Raw genomic sequence first — 19,294 nt, forward strand, 5'->3', positions numbered from 1 at the left:
AGCATGGACGTTTCTGGCACGCTATATAAACCACTTTTTTTTTTTTGGACAGGCAGATTTAGACAGAGAGAGAGAGAGAGAGAGAGAGAGAGAGAGAGAGAGAGAGAGAAAGAGAGAGAGAGAGAAAGAAATGTCTTCCTTTTCCGTTGGTTCACACCCAAAATGGCCACTATGGCCGGCGCGCTGTGACAGGCGCACTGTGCCAATCTGAAGCCACTTTAGAACTTTGAATAGATTGATCAGATTTACTTACTAGAAGGATTATCTTGATAGATGGAAAAATGAAAGACAGAAAGAGAGATAAACAAGTTATCTTCATTATTTAACTGTGTAAAGCCTGAACAAGTTCACTGGTAGCAGGAACAGTGATAAGGGAAAGAATATAAGAAATAGATTGGGCCTTATTGAATCTGAAATCTAAAAAGTCAGAAAAAATGTTTGTACAGATTTATTTATGTTTCTTGAAAGGCAGGGTAACAGAGAGAGATAGAGATAGATAGGGAGAGATGGAGGGAGGGAGAAAGTAAGAGAGAGAGAGAGAGAGAATTTTCATCTGCAAGTTCACTCATCAAATGGCCATGACAGCCAGGGATGGACCAAGGCAAAGCCAGGTCTCCCATATGAGTGGCAGGAGCACCAGGACTTAGGCCATAATCCACTGCCTGCCAAGTCACATTAGAAAGAAGCTGATTGGAATCAGAGTAGCCAACACTGGAACTGGCACTCCAATAAAGCCACAACACCAGCCCAGGGAAACATTTATATTTGTATTATGTGTACTATTTTGTAAATGTTATGTAAGTATTACTTTGAAAGATAATATATTAACTTAGTAATATAATTGTAAGCATAAATCGGCCGGCGCCGTGGCTTAACAGGTTAATCCTCTGCCTTGCTGTGCCGGCATACCAGGTTCTACTCCCAGTTGGGGCGCTGGATTCTATCCCGGTTGCCCCTCTTCCAGGCCAGCTCTCTGCTATGGCCTGGGAAGGCAGTGGAGGATGGCCCAAGTCCTTGGGCCCTGCACCCGCTTGGGAGACCAGGAGAAGCACCTGGCTCCTGGCTTCGGATCAGCACAATGCACTGGCCGCAGCGGCCATTGGAGGGTGAACCAACGGCAAAAAGGAAGACCTTTCTCTCTGTTTCTCTCTCTCTCTCACTATCCACTCTGCCTGCCAAAAACAAAACAAAAAACAAAACAAAACAAAAAAATTGTAAGCATAAATGAATGACTTTAGATATTGTACACACCATCATGTAATAATTGAATTATATATATATATAATCACTAGAATGAACCATGATTTGCATAACAAACATATACTTTCAGTCAATTTTAAAATATTTCTCTTCTAGATAAAATTGCATTTGAATCCTGGAATATATATGTTTGCACATTCCACATATCTCTGATTATTTTCTTAAAGTAAATTCACAGACTGAATTATATATATATATATACACATATATATAATATATATATATATATGTTAATTGCAAGGTTTTTTACTTTTACAATTGCCATTTTGTCCTCTAGAAAATTTTGTTTGTTTTTATCAACTTAAACACCTATCAGCCATGCATGAGAGAGGTTGTTGCTTCCTTCTCTCCCTTAGCACTGACATACTTAAAGTAAAGCTTATCTATACTCTAGAAGAAGAAAACAACAGCAAGTTGTGGTTTTATATACATTTCTCAAATTATCTCAAAATTGAACATTTCTGCATCATTTACTTACCAACTTTTTACAAAGGATTCCTTCTGTCATTCCTGATCATACCCTATGTCCATTTTGCTATTGGTCTTTATCCCATAGATTTTTAAAAGATTAATTACACATGAAGCATTAGGATGCTTTGTCAATAATTATTGAAAATATTTACTCAATATTTTTTTTTTTTTTTAATTTTTTTTTTTTTTTTTTGACAGGCAGAGTGGACAGTGAGAGAGAGAGACAGAGAGAAAGGTCTTCCTTTTGCCGTTGGTTCACCCTCCAATGGCCGCCGCGGTAGCGCGCTGCGACCGGCGCACCGCGCTGATCCGATGGCAGGAGCCAGGTGTTTATCTGGTCTCCCATGGGGTGCAGGGCCCAAGGGCTTGGGCCATCCTCCACTGCACTCCCTGGCCACAGCAGAGAGCTGGCCTGGAAGAGGGGCAACCGGGACAGGATCGGTGCCCCGACCGGGACTAGAACCCGGTGTGCCGGCGCCGCTAGGCGGAGGATTAGCCTATTGAGCCGCGGCGCCGGCCTCAATATTTTGATTTCTTTTAGCTGTATGCTCTCTTGAAGGCATACTTTTTTAAAAAAATGTGTAAGTATTCTCCACTGTGGGATGATGCTGTTCATGTCATACTTAAAATGGTTTCTTTTCTCCCACATTTTAAAAATGTTTAGTAACATTTTCTTCTAATACACTTACTTTCATGGGGCCAGTGCTGTGGTGTAGCTGCAGTGCTGGCATCCCATATGGGTACCAGTTCAAGTCCCAGCTGCTCCACTTCTGATCCAGCTCTCTGCTATGGCCTGGCAAAGCAGTAGAAGATGGCCCAAGTCCTTGGGCCCTTGCACCTGTGTGGAACTCCCAGAAGAAGCTCCTAGCTTCAGATCAGCTCAGCTCTGGCCATTGCAACCATTTTGGGAGTGAACCAGCAGATGGAAGACCTCTTTCTCTGGCTCTACATCTCTCTGTAACTCTGTCTTCCAAATAAATTAATCTTTAAAAAAAAAACATTTACTTTCATGTATCTAAAATTCTATGTAGTAAATCAATTTTAAATTTATTTGGATAAAGTTGTGAAATAGGATATATATTCTTTATTTCTGTCAACACTTAGTTATTGAATTACCACTATATTTGAAGCCTCAACATATTTGAATAATGCCTAAAATTACCAACCAAAAGTGAAAAATATATACTTTGACTGTAAGTCTCTTATCATTCTGGAATCGTTATTATGGATGAACATCTGATTCAACTGGGATCTCGACATAATAGTAGAGAGGTTGGAAAAGAGAAATGTGAGCAAATCCTGTGAAGACTTGTACTGTTAACTGAGAAATACAGTAGCAGCTAGGAGAATTGAGATAAGAATTTATGAAATTTCTGAAATAATACTTCAAAGTTCTTCTGCTTGTCTGGGAATAGGATAAATGCCTTTAAACAAGAGGTGTGGGTACACATTGGAAATTATAGATCTTCCCATTCATATAGTCTCCCTTTCTCTCCAAAAGGATGCATACAGTACTAATACTATAGAGCTATGCCATTTTCAGGCCAGATATTTGACACACTTTATGATTTAGAAGTAGGAACATTGATGCCTTAAGCAAAGCAGAGTAAATAACAACTGTACCACAGGAGCTTTTTTTTTTTTTTTTTTTTTTTTTTTTTTGCTGTGTAGCTATGAGCAACAAAGTGGCCATGAGAGACTCCAAGCAGGAGGATATTTAGGGGAGTCAATCCAAATGGGTAACAGAATCACTGGTTACATGCTACTTTTGTGACTGGAATGCACAAATGCATCATGTATCCACCAATCACTGTGGACAATTTCTATAAGTACCTCTGGAATTATGAAATGAAGAGAGATGAGGGCAGAAACTGAGAAATAGCTTAGCTTCCACAAACACATGGTAATAAATTACCAGATGAAATATAAAAAAAAAAAAAAAACACAGGATATGGGGGCCGGTGCTGTGGCGTAGCAGGTAAATCTGCCGCCTGCAGTGCTGGCATCCCATATGGGCTCTCGTTCTAGTCCCAGCTGCTCCACTTCTGATCCAGCTCTCTGCTATGGCCTGGGAAAGCAGTAGAAGATGGCCCAAGTCCTTGGGCCCCTGCACCTGTGTGGGAGACCTGGAAGGGGCTCCTGGCTCCTGGCTTCGGATCAGCGCAGCTCCGACTGTTGCGGCCAACTGGGGAGTGAACTATCGGAGGGAAGACTTTCTCTCTCTCTCTCTCTCTCTCTCTCTCTCTCTCTGCCTCTCCTCTCTCAGTGTAACTCTGACTTTCAAATAAATAAACAAATCTTTTAAAAAATAGGATATGTCAACATCAGATGTGCAATAAAAATATTTTAGAATGATTATCCACGAATATTATAGCGAACACAGTCAGATGAAAATATTATTCACTCTTTATATGAAATTCATATTTAATTAGTCAGTCTGTGATTTTATTGCTAGATTCAACAACCTTGCATAGTAAACATTTACTTGTCAAATTTAGAAACTCTGTCCCCATGCCTTAGGAAAGCCTTCTTAGAATAAAGGTATACATTTTCTAGAAACTTCACTTGGTCCCAATGAGAGTAAGAAATAGTAATCAAGAACCCTATAGATATGAAAAGAAGACCCTCAGCAGCTAACTGGTCTACCATCCTTAATTAATACATATAAATGATCAAATAAGAATCTTCAACATTTGAGGAAAGTAAGACAGAAGGCCATGATGAGAAACACAAGAACTTGTTTAAATATGGACAACAGGAAAAAAACGTAAAAAGGAATTCTAGTGAATACTATCCTAGAAATACTAAAGCAAAGTACATCCATAAGCCATTACCCTGATGAAGTAAAGCAGGGGCACCCACAAAGGAAGAAAGAATAAATCAAAACCCTAATTCATGAAATATATAGTAATTGTTTCAATAATAAATAGGTATAGTTAAATAGATAATTAGAAACCTGAAATTCCAACTTGAGAAACTATTCTAATATGTCATCAAAACAATGAAGAAGGAAGGCAGGCAGGCAGGAAGGAAATGAGTGAGTTAAGACATTGAGGCATACAAATAGTTCACTTCAGAAAATCTAGCATTCATCAAATATAAGGAATGAAGAGGCAATAAAAGGAAAGGAAAAAACAGCCATAGATAGAGAGTCCATTAGCAAAAACTTGCAAATTAAATCAGGCCCTGCCTCTGCAGCAGCTGGGAAGTGACCATAACCTTGATCTGCTTCCAGAAAAAGTGCCTAATGGGATAGGAGGAGAAAGACATATGTGAAAAATATAAAGGCAAAATAAATTATTTTGGTAATTTAAAATGATGCCTAACCTGAAATGTTAAATACATTTTAGCAAATAAAGGAGCAGCCAATATTTGGGATTCAAAACAAACAAATGAAATATACATATAAATAAACTGAACATCATTTTAGTCTAGAAAAGCAGCATTTTCATTGTCTTTATTTGTTTATTAATTTCTTTTATAATACCTGAGAATGGTTAGGATGACTGAGTGTAAGAGCTATTTTGAAAGTAGTCTCCTCAGTAAATTTTATTAATCTCTCTATAAGAAATAGAAATTAACTAAATGTACAATCTCTGTCTTTATTACAAAATTTCCCTGGACATAAATAATTATTTTCCCATATGAAATGATTCTGTTCTTCATTTCTTAATCTAATGCCTTTGATTTTAGTAAGTACAGTTGGAGATAAGTAATCTCAGTAAACAGATTATTCATCATTAACATAAAATATCAAGAAAAAATACTGTATACTACTGGATTTGTTAATTATAGCACAACTTTGATTTCAGTGAAATCATATTTTTCATATCAGCAGGTTGTTATATTCTAAGAGAAAATATGATATACCTGTTTTGAAAACACAGCTATGAAATCATGTATGTAGATATCAAAATAACTGGATACCTAGATAATTTACCCATGACAAAATCACCAAGAAATCATATCAAGTTGCTTTTCTTTCATGCCTATGTATGTACCCACACAAATATACACACACATATACTATTTTGATAACATTACAACTCCTAAACAAAATTAAAAAACAACTGCTTTTGAATAAATACACTATTTGCTACAAAAAACTGGTAATATGTATTTTTATTCCATATAAATATGTTGCTATTTTTACACAAATGCTAATTATAGATTCAGAAGATGGTCCAAGAATAAATATTCCAGTATAATAGTATAACTTAATTTAGGTTTAATTCAAAACCAAAAAGTGAAGACGACTATGTTCTCCCCATCACTTCCTCTGTTGCAATTTAAGCTCTAGGAGGGTGCAGATTACTGCCTTCTTTCATTCAGTGCCATTAACTAAGTATATAAAATAGTACCAAGGCCTAGGAAGTCACTCAGTAAATATTGATAATTGAGTAAACTAATGATTGACTAACTATTCAAAGGGATTTCTTTGGTTAACACATGTAAAGAAAATCATTACTGGAATCGATGTTGTGGTATAGCGGGTTAAGCCATTGCCTACAGTGTCGGCATCCCACGTGGGCACCAGTTCAAGTCCCAGCTGCTCCATTTCTGATCTAGCTACCTACTAGTGTGCCTGGGAAGGCAGCAGAAGGTGTCCCAAGTCCTTGGGCCCCTGCACTCACGTGGGAGACCTGGAAGAAGCTTCTGGCTCTGATCTGACCATTGGAGCCATTTGAGGAGTGAAGCAGCAGATCAAAGATCTCTCTCTCTTTCTCTCTCTATCTCCCTCCCTCCCTCCCTAACTCTGCCTTTAAAGTAAATAAATAAATCTTAATAAAAAGAAGAAAAAGGGAAATCATTACTTCAATGCTTCCATACACTATGGCCACATTTGATGAGCTGCAGTGGCTCCATTCAGTGGCTTTCCTAATATACCCAGCTGATGTCTCTGCAATACTGCTTTATGTGGATTTCTCTTTCTTGCTAAATCGTAGGGTTTTAGATAAATCATCTAAGTTTGTTTCCAGAGGACTTTTATTACAGGATAATAGAATAGTTTCCAAGATATCTCCTAGGCTTGAAAGTAGAAATAGGCAAAGGTTAGACAAAAGTGAATGAGTAAAATTATAGGTAGTCCATTCCTCTAATAGGCTAATCGCTGGTATGCTCCTCAGACCCAGAGCTCAGTTTTGCAGTACTTCAAGCTCTCAGCTGTTGACTTCCATAGAGAAGATGGAGAGGGTATGTACTATGAACTTTTTAAAAGTAGACTGTGGTGTTATATGTGTGTGCATATATATATATATATATTTGAAAATGAGTATTACAGAGGGAGAGGGAGAAACAGAGACAAAGAAAGATGGGGGAGAGAGAGAGAGAGCTTTCCCTGCAGCTGTGACAGGCTGAAGCCAAGAGACTGGCACACCATCTGGGTCTTGCCACGTGGGTGGCAGGGACCCAAGTACTTGGGCCATCCTCTGCTACTTTCCAAGGGAGCTAGGTCGGAAGTAAAGCAGACTGGACTTGAACTGGTGCTCACATGGGATGCCTGCACTCCATGCAGCAACTTAACCTACTGTGCCACAATACCAGCCCCTTCTTCTATTATGTATTAACTAGTTTAAACAAGTAATAGCTTTTCAAACTTTCTTTCCTTGAAAAATAGGATTGAGAAGTATTTTTTTTTTCTCAACGATGAACTGCTGCAGACAGTTTCCACCTCTTCCCCGAGATGGGATTTTGAGTTCTTATATAAGGTTGACTGGTGCTATTTACTGAATTGCTCAAAGAGTATGTTCATCTGTGAGCGGTGTTATTTATATAAATTCAGGGGATGCATTTACTATCAAATATCAAATAAGAAAAAAGTAACAAAGATTTTTCTTTCACGCTGACACAATTCCTTAATCTCCCAAGTCTCTTTGAAAATATTTTACCGACACTTAGGATATGCTAAAGAATCTTTGAACAAAGCCTCACTTCTCTTGCTCTCATTTGGTATGCTACTTTATTTTGCTTCCAGTACATAAAATTTCAAGTTGATAATCTTCAGGATCAAAGATAAAGCACTGTTTTGGGCATAACAAAATAACTTACTTTAATTTCACGATGGGTTTTTATAAATGCTATTTTATTTTTACAGGAAAAGTCGCACGCATAGGGAGAGGGAGGAGGAGAAGAGGCGGGGCTTAACCTGAAAATGTTTTCTTTCCATTACGTCATGGCACAAGTTCTTTTATCACTTTGAGAAGAGTGACATCTAGTGGACAAAAGGTATTAACACCATGGTTATTTTGATGTGAGAATTCATTTCAATTGCTATAACCAAATAATAGTCTAATTATACGGTAAAAGAAAATCAAGGGGATTTTATTGTAATTGTAATTTTAAAAGACACTTTCATTTACTTCCCTTCCAATAACATTCCAGACAGAAAGTTACCTTGTTAATTTGAACACTTCATACTCTGAAGGATAAGGGAAAAATTATCAATTTACCTTAGGGAAGTTTAAACAAAGGTAGATTCTAAGGCTGTCAGCAAAAGTGCATCATATGTGTATTAGGAACAATACATTTCCAAAATTTTGTTCCCAAGTTAATGCTAAAGTTTTGCCAACCAGAAATTATTTGTACCATATTTGTTTTCCATTTGATTTCTAATATATTTATGTAAGACAAATATTTATTATGAATTAATGAAAATTTCTTAGTAAACCTTTAATTGAATTGTAGCTAGCTTGTATTACAATTCTGCATTGCACCTATCACCTGGACCAGTAATGCATGTTTGAAACTTCACAGTTTACAAAGCAGTTGTCATATACATTATTATTGAACTCTCAGCAACACATACTAACATTATTCATATTTTACAGTTAAGTGAAGCATATATTAAATTATTTAAGTTAATTTGCTAAGGCTGCTACAGCATCCCTGATAAACAAGTCAATCAATCCAGGTATAAAAATAATTCCTATCCCCCAACCTCCCCTACTAAAATTCCAGGGCAAAAATCACAAATAGCCTAATCCTGTTTCCTTCTCTGTATAAAAAGACAACCCAGATTCAGCTGAAATAACAATAGTAGGGATGATCATGGTAACAACTTGCCACCACTACTATTCGTGGAATCCCTGCAATTTGGCACACTCCTCGAAGAACTTATTATCCTTAAGCATAGACATAGACACCTTAGACATCTCTATGCTTATTATCCTTAAGCATAGAAATAGAGAGCTGCAGCTAAGGTGTATTAGCTAAACTTTAATGTCCTCATCTGTAATTCAGAAAAAAATCTTAACAAAAGGAAAGCACTTTGAGATGGCAAAGCACTGCACTGATTTAAAACATTGTAATAATGACTTATTCATAGGAAGGACTGGGCTGGTTCTCTTTTCCAAAGAGAGGGCAAAAGATGACCTAGGCCTTCTTTCTGGGAAGGAGGTTTGGATAATTTGGTTTCAATTTGTTGAAATTTGTTATTGTGATGAGTCAATATTATCAATTTGATAGAGAAGCACATGAAGAAAACAGGTAATGCAAAGAAAATATAGCTTATTTTTTAAACTAGAGATACTGAAAGTAATTGCCATAGAGGATGTATAGATGATTAGTCATGAGCCCATGGGTAGACTGCTTTAAATGGCAATTTTTAAATTTTTTAAATTTTTAATCATTTGAGAATTAATTCTGCATGCTTCTTTTAAAAAAAAGCATATTACCTCATGAACACTTTCTTAAGCACACCACGTTAGGCTAATTACCACGTTTTAATAAAATAAGACAATTTTTTAGAAAAATTGCACAGAAATAATATACATGTATATCTTCTTCTCCTGTACAACTCTTCTGCACATTGCTTATCCTATTGTTAATATCATGTATTTATGTTGCACATTTTGTACCATTGTTTAACCACTATTGAGACATTGTTCATTCATTTCCAGGAATTTTTTATTTATTTCTCTTTTGATTTCCTCAATGAAGAAATTCATTCAGGAGCATGTTATTCAGTCTCCATGAGTTTCCATATTTTCTTGAGATTTTTAGGTTAATTTCCAGCTCCATTCCATTGTGGTCAGAAAAAATACATGGTATGATTTCAATTTTTTTTTTAAATTTGCTGAGACTAATGTTTTATCTAGCCACTGTCGAACTCAGGATCACCTAAATTTTAATCTATGGTTCTTTGTAGAAGTTTTATATCTTTTCTTTTAAGACTTGGGTTTCTGACCACTGAGTTAATTTATATTAGAAGTTTAAGGTCTGTGTGTGTATGTGTTTTCTTTCAGGTAAACAGCCATCTGTCCTAGCCCTGTATGTCTGGAAGACTGTCCTTTCTCCATTGCATTGCTTTTGCCTTTATGTCAAAAATCAGTTGATTCTCTTTGAATGGGTCTGTTCCTGGGATCTGTATTCTGTTCTACTGATCTGTTTCACTATTCTTTTACCAATAGGACACTTTCCTGATCACTGTAGCTTTTTGCTAAGTCTGGAAATAGAATACTGTCAAATTTCCAACTTTGTTCTTCAGTATTATGTTAGCTCTTCTAGGTCTTTCATCTTCCATATAAACTTGAAAACCAATTTGTCTATATCCACAGAAAAGCTTGCTGGAATTCTGTTATTGTGATGGACATACATCATTACCTTGGAGAAAATTACCATTAAAAATAGTGTTTTCCTAGCTATGAATTTGGAATATCTATTTGTTTAGTTCTTTTTTGATCTCCTTAATTAGAATTTTGTGTCCTTCCTCATATACATCTTGTATATATTTTTAGATATATATGTAATTAAATTCAGTTTCTGGTGCTATGGTAAATGGTGTTAGATTTTTAATTTAGAATTACAATTTTTATTGCTGAAAACAATTATATATATGAAAATAATTGACTTTTTTAAAGATTTATTTTATTTATTTGAAAGACAAAGTTACATGGAGAGGTAGAGACAGAGAGAGGTCTTCCATCTGTTGGTTCACTCCTCAGATGATCACAACAGCCAGAGCTGCGCCAATCCGAAGCCAGGAGCCAGGAGGTTCTTTCGGGTCTCCCACGTGGGTGCAGGGGCCCAAGGACTTTGGCCATCTTCTACTGCTATCCCAGGCCATAGCAGAGAGCTGGAATGGAGAGGAGCAGCTGGGACAAGAACCAGCGCCCATATGGGATGCCGGTACCACAGGCCGGCCCCAATAAATGACATAATTTCTTGACATTAGTTCCAGAATTTTTTTTCTTGATTCATGAAATTTTCTACATAAAGTGTCATTATCAAACATAGATATATTTCTTCCTTCCCAATCTGTGAAGTATTTATTTCACACCTATCTTACTGAATTATCTACAACTCCCAGTGCAATGTTGAATTAGAGTGGTGGAAGGAACATCTTTGTCTTAGTCCCAATCTTAGGGGGAAAGCAGCTAGTTTCTCATCATTAAATATGTTGCTAGCTTAGGAGTTTAAGAGATGTGATTTATGAAAATGAGGATGTTTCTCTCAGTAACAGAGAGGTCTGTGATTGAATAGGGAGTAGACTAGTTGGTGGGAAGTATTTTGGAGAAGGGTCACCAGTGCATTTAGTCCAACTCCTCTGCTGTACATTAAAATGAGAAGGCATCCAAAAGAAGGCAGCCGTGAGCTTCTTTAGGTTACAGGTGACTGTCTATACATCTGAAGTTATACATAAGAAACAAATGTATAAACATGGTGTGAATCATGCAGTCTTTTGTAGTTTGGTAAGAGAGGAGGTATATGCGACATCAGGAGACTATTAATAATCACAGCATGGTATGATTTCCCACAGTTGAATAATACACATTGTTTTCATCAGTGCATGGCACTTTCTCTGGGATAGATATATGCTAGGCCATAAATCAAGTCTCAGCAAATTCAAAAGATGAAAAAGGTGATGTAACAACAGATATCACAGAAATAAAAAGACCTATCAGGAATTACTACAAATACCTATATGCCAACAAATTGGGAAACCTAGAAGAAATGGATAGATTCCTGAATATAATCTACAAAAAACGAGTCATGAGGACACAGAAAATCTAAAAAAAACAATAATCAAGATGGAGATTGAATCAGTAATAAGGATGTCTGCCTAAAAAAGTATGAAACAAGACCCCTACCTTATACCTTATACAAAAGTCCACTCAAAATGGATCAAGGACCTAAATCAATGACAAGATCAATAAAATTAGTAGAGAACATTGGAGAAACTCCGCAAAATATTGGAATAGACAAAGACTTCTTAGAAAAGACCTCAGAAGCACAGGCAATCAAAGCCAAAATTGACAAATGGGATTATATTAAGCTAAGAAGAGTCTGCACTGAAAAAGAAACACTAAGCAAAGTGAAGAGGCAACCAACAGAATGAAAGAAAATATTTGCAAACTATGCAACTGATAAAGGATTAGTATCCAGAATCTATAAATAACTCAAGAAATTCAACAACAACAAAACAAACAATCCAGTAAAGAAATTGGCAAAGGGCTTGACAGGCACTTTTCAAAAGAGTAAATTGAAAAAATGCTCTAGATCATTAGCTATCAGGGAAATGCAAATCAAAACCACAGTAAGGGTCACCTCACCCCAGCTACAATGGTTCTCATACAGAAATCAATAAACAACAAATGCTGATAAAGATGTGGGGGAAAAGGCACCACAATCCATTGTTGGTGGGGATGTAAACTGATGCAGCCACTGTGGAAGACACTATGGAGATATCTCAGTAATCTGAATATAGACCTACCATAGGACCCAGCCTTCCCACCTCTGGGAATTCACCCAAGGGAAATGAAATCAGCATATGAAAGAGGGATCTGTATCCCCATGTTTATTGCAGCTCAATTCATAACACCTAAGATACATCAACCCAGATGCCCACCAACTCAAGACTGGATAAAGAATTTATGGTATATATACTCTATAGAATACTACATAGGAGTAAAAAAATGAAATCCTGTCTTTTGCAATAATACTGGAAACCATTATACTTCATAAAATAAGCCGATCCCCAAAAGACAATATTATATGTTTTCTCTGATCTGTGGTAACTAATAGAGAACCTAAAATGCATTATATACATTGACATTTTGAGATTCAATGATTGTTTACAGCCCTTGTATCAATTTGAGGAACAGTGCTTTTTTTTTTTTTTTCATACTATTTGATGAACTCTCTACTTAGTGAAGGGTTAATCTTAAGAGATACAGCATGCTGAAAATAGATCTTTGTAAAAATTAAAAATGGGAATAGGACAAGGAGTAAGAAGAAGGATGAGAGTATGGGAAGCAGGGAGGGTAGGGTGAGAAATATCACTATGTTCCTGAATCTGCTATGTATGAAATACATGAAATTTGTATACTTTAAATAAATTTTAAAAACAATCGCATGATTTAAAAAGAATGATATATGAGACGTGCTAACTAATCTTTTCCATGCAGAATAACGTTAAATGACCTCATATTTTCATAATGATTTTACTGTTCTTCTACACTGTTTTCCCAAAGGTTTTCTTTAGAACATTCTCTTGAAGGCTGGAACTGACTGACTCAGGACTTGTGCTTACAGAAGAATGTAAGGAGAAAAGTTAGGGTTACTGCATCCTCTATCTGATAGATAGGGCGTATTTTTCAGAACTTGGAATAGGTGACATAGGACACTAAGTTTTCTGATCATGCTCTATCAAAGCAAAGAAGTACCCCGGATAAGACAGCATAAGTTATACTCTTATGCCACCTTTTTTTACATGAATTGTTATCTACATATAAATAGATTCTGCTGGGAAGAAAAATCTTCATTATCATTATGTTTTGGGGGTTTCAAATCTCTATGACAGTGTTTACATCAGAAAGGTTGCCACATTCCCTGTATCTAATGGCAAGGGGTTTCCAGAGTTTCTGGTGGGAATTTATTGAGCTATGTCCTTTAGGTTTTAGGTTTTTCCAAGCCCTGATAGTAGTAACATGGCAGATGCTGTTTGTCATTTTTACTTAGAAACTGTCTAGTGATTTTCTTAAGATAAATTTAACTTATGGTAGAAAAAGTTTGTCATTTATATATAGCTATTCTAGAAAAAATTTAAGTTAAATTATAATGAATTATTCTAAGTCATTATGATGTAATAGCACCCTTTTGTATCTGATGATTGGCTTTTGTTTTGTTTCAGGAAATTGTCAGAGGAACTGTCTTTCTCATGCTGGCTTATTAAAGACCTTTAGTTCTTCCAGCTTCCTTCATTTTTGGCTTTTCACTGCTTATTAGATTCTATACTGGGGATAATGAAAGGGTTGGGAATAAAATGAATTTGGCTGGTGAAAAAATTGTAACAATGATTACTACAGTGAATAGTAATATTTTACTATGTACACAGGAATTTTGTTACTATCATGTCTCCTCATAGCTAAAGTTAGCTAAAAGCTGGCTATACATACAAGCACTTTATCTCGCAGGAATTCTTATTATAATTCACAAGTGGCTTTCTTTGTGTAGAATGTCTCATATTAATGACAGTACTAACATTACTATAGAAGTTTATTTCATATATACAAATAATTTCAATGTCTGTGCAGCTTCAGTATACAATCATGCTTCTCATTATTCTTATGATGTTCCATACTAAGAATGAGGTTTGGGTGGATTGAACAAAGATAAACTGTACTGTGTGTATTCTAAAACTATGGTGTTAGATGATTATGACAATTAAACAACAAACATTAAAATCTATTTTTTAATGAAGAGTCTATTTAATCTTTTAGAAGCATCATAACAGATTCTTTTTTATGTTTATATTTATTGCTGAAAATTTAAGCCACAAAACATTCAGTCATCAGATAACATATTTTTGCTTATGAGGACACACAGAAAAGGGGGTAAAAAACTCCAAGGAATATTATTTAAGGGATATGAAAAAGAGTGGAGGTAGGTATAAGATTAGAAAAAGAAGATTTAAACTAACACATCATCAAATGAATCCTTTAGAATCTAGATATTATATAATTTATAATTAAGGACTTCATTATAAAAGGCACACTCATCATTTACAAATGAGTCAAGATCTCACCTTTTATCATACAACTAATTAAAAATGGTTTGAAGAGACAAAGAGTCAAGAGAGTGCATATTTTCATGGCTACATTTTGGCAAGATGTCCCCAAAGTTTCCTCTTTTCAGAATACAACAGTCAGCCTCACTTGTCAGTTAGCAGTGATATGAGTACTCCCTGAATACTAAGTACCCTCTACATACATTGTTTTGGTCAAACAGAACAAGTTTGTTGAACAAGCCAGAAAACTGAAATGGAGAAGATGATGAGGATAATGTATCTGTTCTCCATTTGGAAAATGGAGTAAGAAAGGCCTAAGAATAAATTACCAGAACTTGGTTAAATAGTATTCATTACAACACTATTCACAGTAGCCACTATATAGAATAAAACTAAATGTCTACCATCAGATGAAAGGTTAAAGAAATGTACACAACATTTACACAACAGGATAATATTCAGCCATAAAAAAGCAAATCCTGCAATTAATGATAATGTAGATGAATTTTGAAGGCATTAGGTTAAATAAAATAAATCAGTTACAGAAAGGCAAAAATGGCACGATAGCACTGATGTGAAATCTAAAAACTTTGATCTCATTAAAGTTGAGAGTTACATGGTGGTTTCTATGAGTTGGGTTCTTTGGTGGGTAGAGATTGGGAAGGTGTTGGTTAAAGTCTACAAAATTTCAGTTGAATAGAAGGAGTAAGTTCCATCAATCAGTTATCCAGTCTGGTGGCTACAGTTAATATTTTGTATTCTTGAGCTCTAGCATCTATACACTTCCCATGCATGATCAGAAATCTCTGCTCAACCATCAGCTCCTTTGCAGCAGTCCTCTGCTACTATGCCTTCTGGAATTGCACCTTGCATTCCAAGGATCAGAGGTGAAGTTTTATAGATTTCCAGGTTGCAGATTTCCAGCCAGCGAAGGCTGAGGCTACCTCCACCCAGATTAGAACCGCAGACTCCTTCATTTCCTGGGGGCTCATCTGGGTTCATGAGAAGGGTAAGTAAAGACAGAGTGCCTCTGTTTCTTCCCCTTCCATCTTTTCCTCCCCTTCCTCTTCTACTTCCCCTTCCGCTTCACCTTCCCCTTGACATTCTGAACTTCATCATAGTCCTCTATCAAATAAAAACTCCACAGCTCTGTGACCCAGTTAAAAGCTATTAGTGTGGCTGCCAATCTTAAGACTCAGAGGGCAGCCTTTCTGAGGCAAATCTGATTTATTCCCCCTTTGCATTTTGGCACTGCCAATGTTGGTTTTGTTCTGCCTTAGTTTCCTTTCATGGAAATTCACTCAATGCATGAGACTGAAGGAAGGTCTTGCAGTACTTGCTGGCTTCTGGCCAGGGCAGCTCCCTAATGTTCAGATCAGATCTAGACTCCAACTTCTCATTAGGGTACTGCACTGCTCTATAACTCTCTTTCCTATTCAATGCCCCTCCTCACTCAGTCTCAAATGTCAGGAAGGGAAGGGTATGCCTCTAGCTACAGCTGCTTGGATAGGATCTAAGCTACCAAGAGATAGGCCTTGATCTATTAAACATTTTCAATCTAACAGATTTTTCCCTCCATTCTCTGCAGTTTACATTTTGTTGATGAATTTTTCTTCAGCTCTTCAAAACAGGATTATCAGATTCTCAACCTCGTTGTTCCATGATTTATTTAACTGCCCTAAGTAATGAGATCATATGTTGATGTCATCTGCTAGTCCTTTTAATCAAGATTTTTCTATGCTGTTGTAACTGACATAGGTAACAAAAACTGAATGCAGCTTGAGCAAAGTTTCATGTGTTTGCTATTGTCTTTATTCAGTCTTAATTGCTTGTGAGAATGTTAAAAGTGTTAGCATTTATGCCTATTTGTAATTGAGTGTTTACTGTAACTCTGATTAGATATGGCCCACAGCTTTGGTTAAAAAATATGATTAAATGGATTATAAAATGCACTGTAAGGTTATAAAATGATGCCAAACCTATGTAACCTATGTTGTGCTCTTATAAAGGTCTGATGTTTTATGTTCCGGGATCAATAAATGGTTCCTTATATCTTTGTATCAGACATGGGAAAGACTTAGAGGTCAGGGATATGATGTCAAGATCCTAGAGATGCAAAGAAACAGGTGGAGGCACAGGTAAGAACATCTACTCTTCTTTTCTAACCTCTCCCAGCTTTGGCTCCATGACACTGTGCTCCATAGGCAACGAATTTGAGGGTCTCCTCCCATGGGCAGAGGCAGAAACTTAAACATGGTTTTGTTGCTTATCCTTTTATTTTAGATGGGCAGTAAGTCATCTTTATCGTGTTCCCATTTAGAGTAAATTGTTGGGCACGGAGATTCCTTTGACTCTCAAACCTTCAAGAAAGAACACTTGGGGCTGGCACTGTGGTGCAGTGGAGTAAAGCCCTGGCCTGCAGCACTGGCATTCCATATGGGCACTGGTTTGAGTCCCAGCTGCTCCACTTCTGATCCAGCTCCCTGTTAATGTGTCTGGGGATGCAGCAGAGGATGGCCCAAGTCCTTGGGCTCCTGCGCCCATGTGGAAGACCCAGAAGAAGCTTTTGGCTCCTGGCTTCAGATCAGCTCAACTCCAGCTGTTGCAGGCATTTGGAGAGTGAACCAGCAGATGGAAGACTCTCTCTCTCTCTCTCTCTCTCTCTACCTCTCTGTAACTCTTTCAAATAAATTTAAAAAAAAATTTTCTTTAAAAAAAAAGAACACTCGATATTTTTCCACACTCTGGCATGGCCAGAATACAAGCTGGAGGATGGAGACTTAGCCCCCAGAGGGAGATAATAGCTATAACACCATCATCCAACTGGGCTTCTTCTGTTACAAAGCAGGGAAGTGGTCTGAAATGCCCTGTGTACAAGCATTTTTTGCCATACAACATAAGCCATATCTGCCAACTCTGCAAAGTAAATGCAGCACTTTTAGCAGCAGTTACTCTCAGAACCCCAGCTACCCCTCTCCTTGTGCATGCTAGGGAGCCTGCAATATAATGTGCACCTATGCCACCTTCTACTGCTCCAGCTCCCTCATGCACCCTGCATTCCAGGAATACCTATTACAAGTAGGACATACAATCACCTAATTCTACTTGACTCCTCCAGAAGGTTGAGGAAGAATTTGGCAGTTATACTTGTGTCCAGTTCCCCTTTTCCCTGCAAGATCTAATACAGATAAAGGGGGACTTAGGGAGATTTTCAGGTGACCCTGACAGAAATACTGAGGCCTTCCAGACCTTATCCCAGGTCTATGATCTACCTGAAAAGATGTAATGTCACTCCCAAAGCAGACTCTAACAGGAACTGAAAACCAAGCTGCTCTCCAAATCACAGAAACATTCAGAGATGGACTTTATATGATATTTACATCCTGACCTAATCAGAGAAGCCAGGAACAGATATGTTCTACAGGAAAACAGGCTGTGCCTTAGTAAGAGTCTGACCCTAAATGGACATAAAACCAAAAATATTTAATTACTTGTGTCCTGGAGGGATTGAGGAGGACTAGGACCAAACTACTCCAAGCTTTCCATCACAAACAAAGGTCCAGAGAAGAATCTTTCACTTCCCTAGAGATTGAGGGAGGAATTAGTCAAGCATACTTCCCTATCTCTTGATTCAATAGAAGGACAAGCAATCTTAAAGGATAAGTTCATTACTCAATCAACATCAGGTATTAAAATAAAGCTTCAAAAACAGCTATGGGGCCTGAGAGTACATTAGAAAACCTTCTGAAGGTTGCCACTTTGGTCTTTCACAATAGGGACCAGCAGGAGACTCAACAAGAGAGTGGATAAGAAAAAGTTCACAGCTCTGGGATCAACCTTACAACCACACAAACCTGAGGGTCCCCAGGGTCTCCAAAGTGCTATGGATTGATCAGGAAGGGCATTTCAAGAAGGAATGTCCACATTCCCCTTGCCAGAGAAAAGCCCATGGCTCTGACCTATTTGCAATGCAAACCATTGGAGGATTGACTGCCCCAGAGACAAAGACATCTGGGTTTGGGTCCATTCCTCAGATGACTCAATAGGACTGATGGGGCTCAGGTCTTCTCCTACAGGTTCTTTCCAGCAAGTCTATCAGCACTCAGGAGCCCTGGGAGCTCTCAACCCTCAAAAAGAAGCAAGTTTACTTCCTTCCACATACTAGAGCTGCTTTTTCTATTCTTCTTTCAAATATGGGTCTCTCCTCTTCCTATAGCATGGTTATGAGAAGTGTCTCATGAAAGCCCTTAGAAATATAACCCAGTCTCTAAGCTGTAACTGGGAGAACTTGTTTTTTTTTTTTGGCAGGCAGAGTGGACAGTGAGAGAGAGTGACAGAGAGAAAGGTCTTCCTTTTGCCGTTGGTTCACCCTCCAATGGCCACCGCGGTTGGCGCGCTGCAGCCGGTGCACCGCGCTGATCCGATGGCAGGAGCCAGGGGCTTCTCCTGGTCTCCCATGGGGTGCAGGACCCAAGCACTTGGGCCATCCTCCACTGCACTCCCTGGCCACAGCAGAGAGCTGGCCTGGAAGAGGGGCAACCGGGACAGAATCCGGTG

Source organism: Lepus europaeus, chromosome 13, assembly GCF_033115175.1.
Source record: "Lepus europaeus isolate LE1 chromosome 13, mLepTim1.pri, whole genome shotgun sequence".
Lineage (NCBI taxonomy): Eukaryota > Metazoa > Chordata > Mammalia > Lagomorpha > Leporidae > Lepus > Lepus europaeus.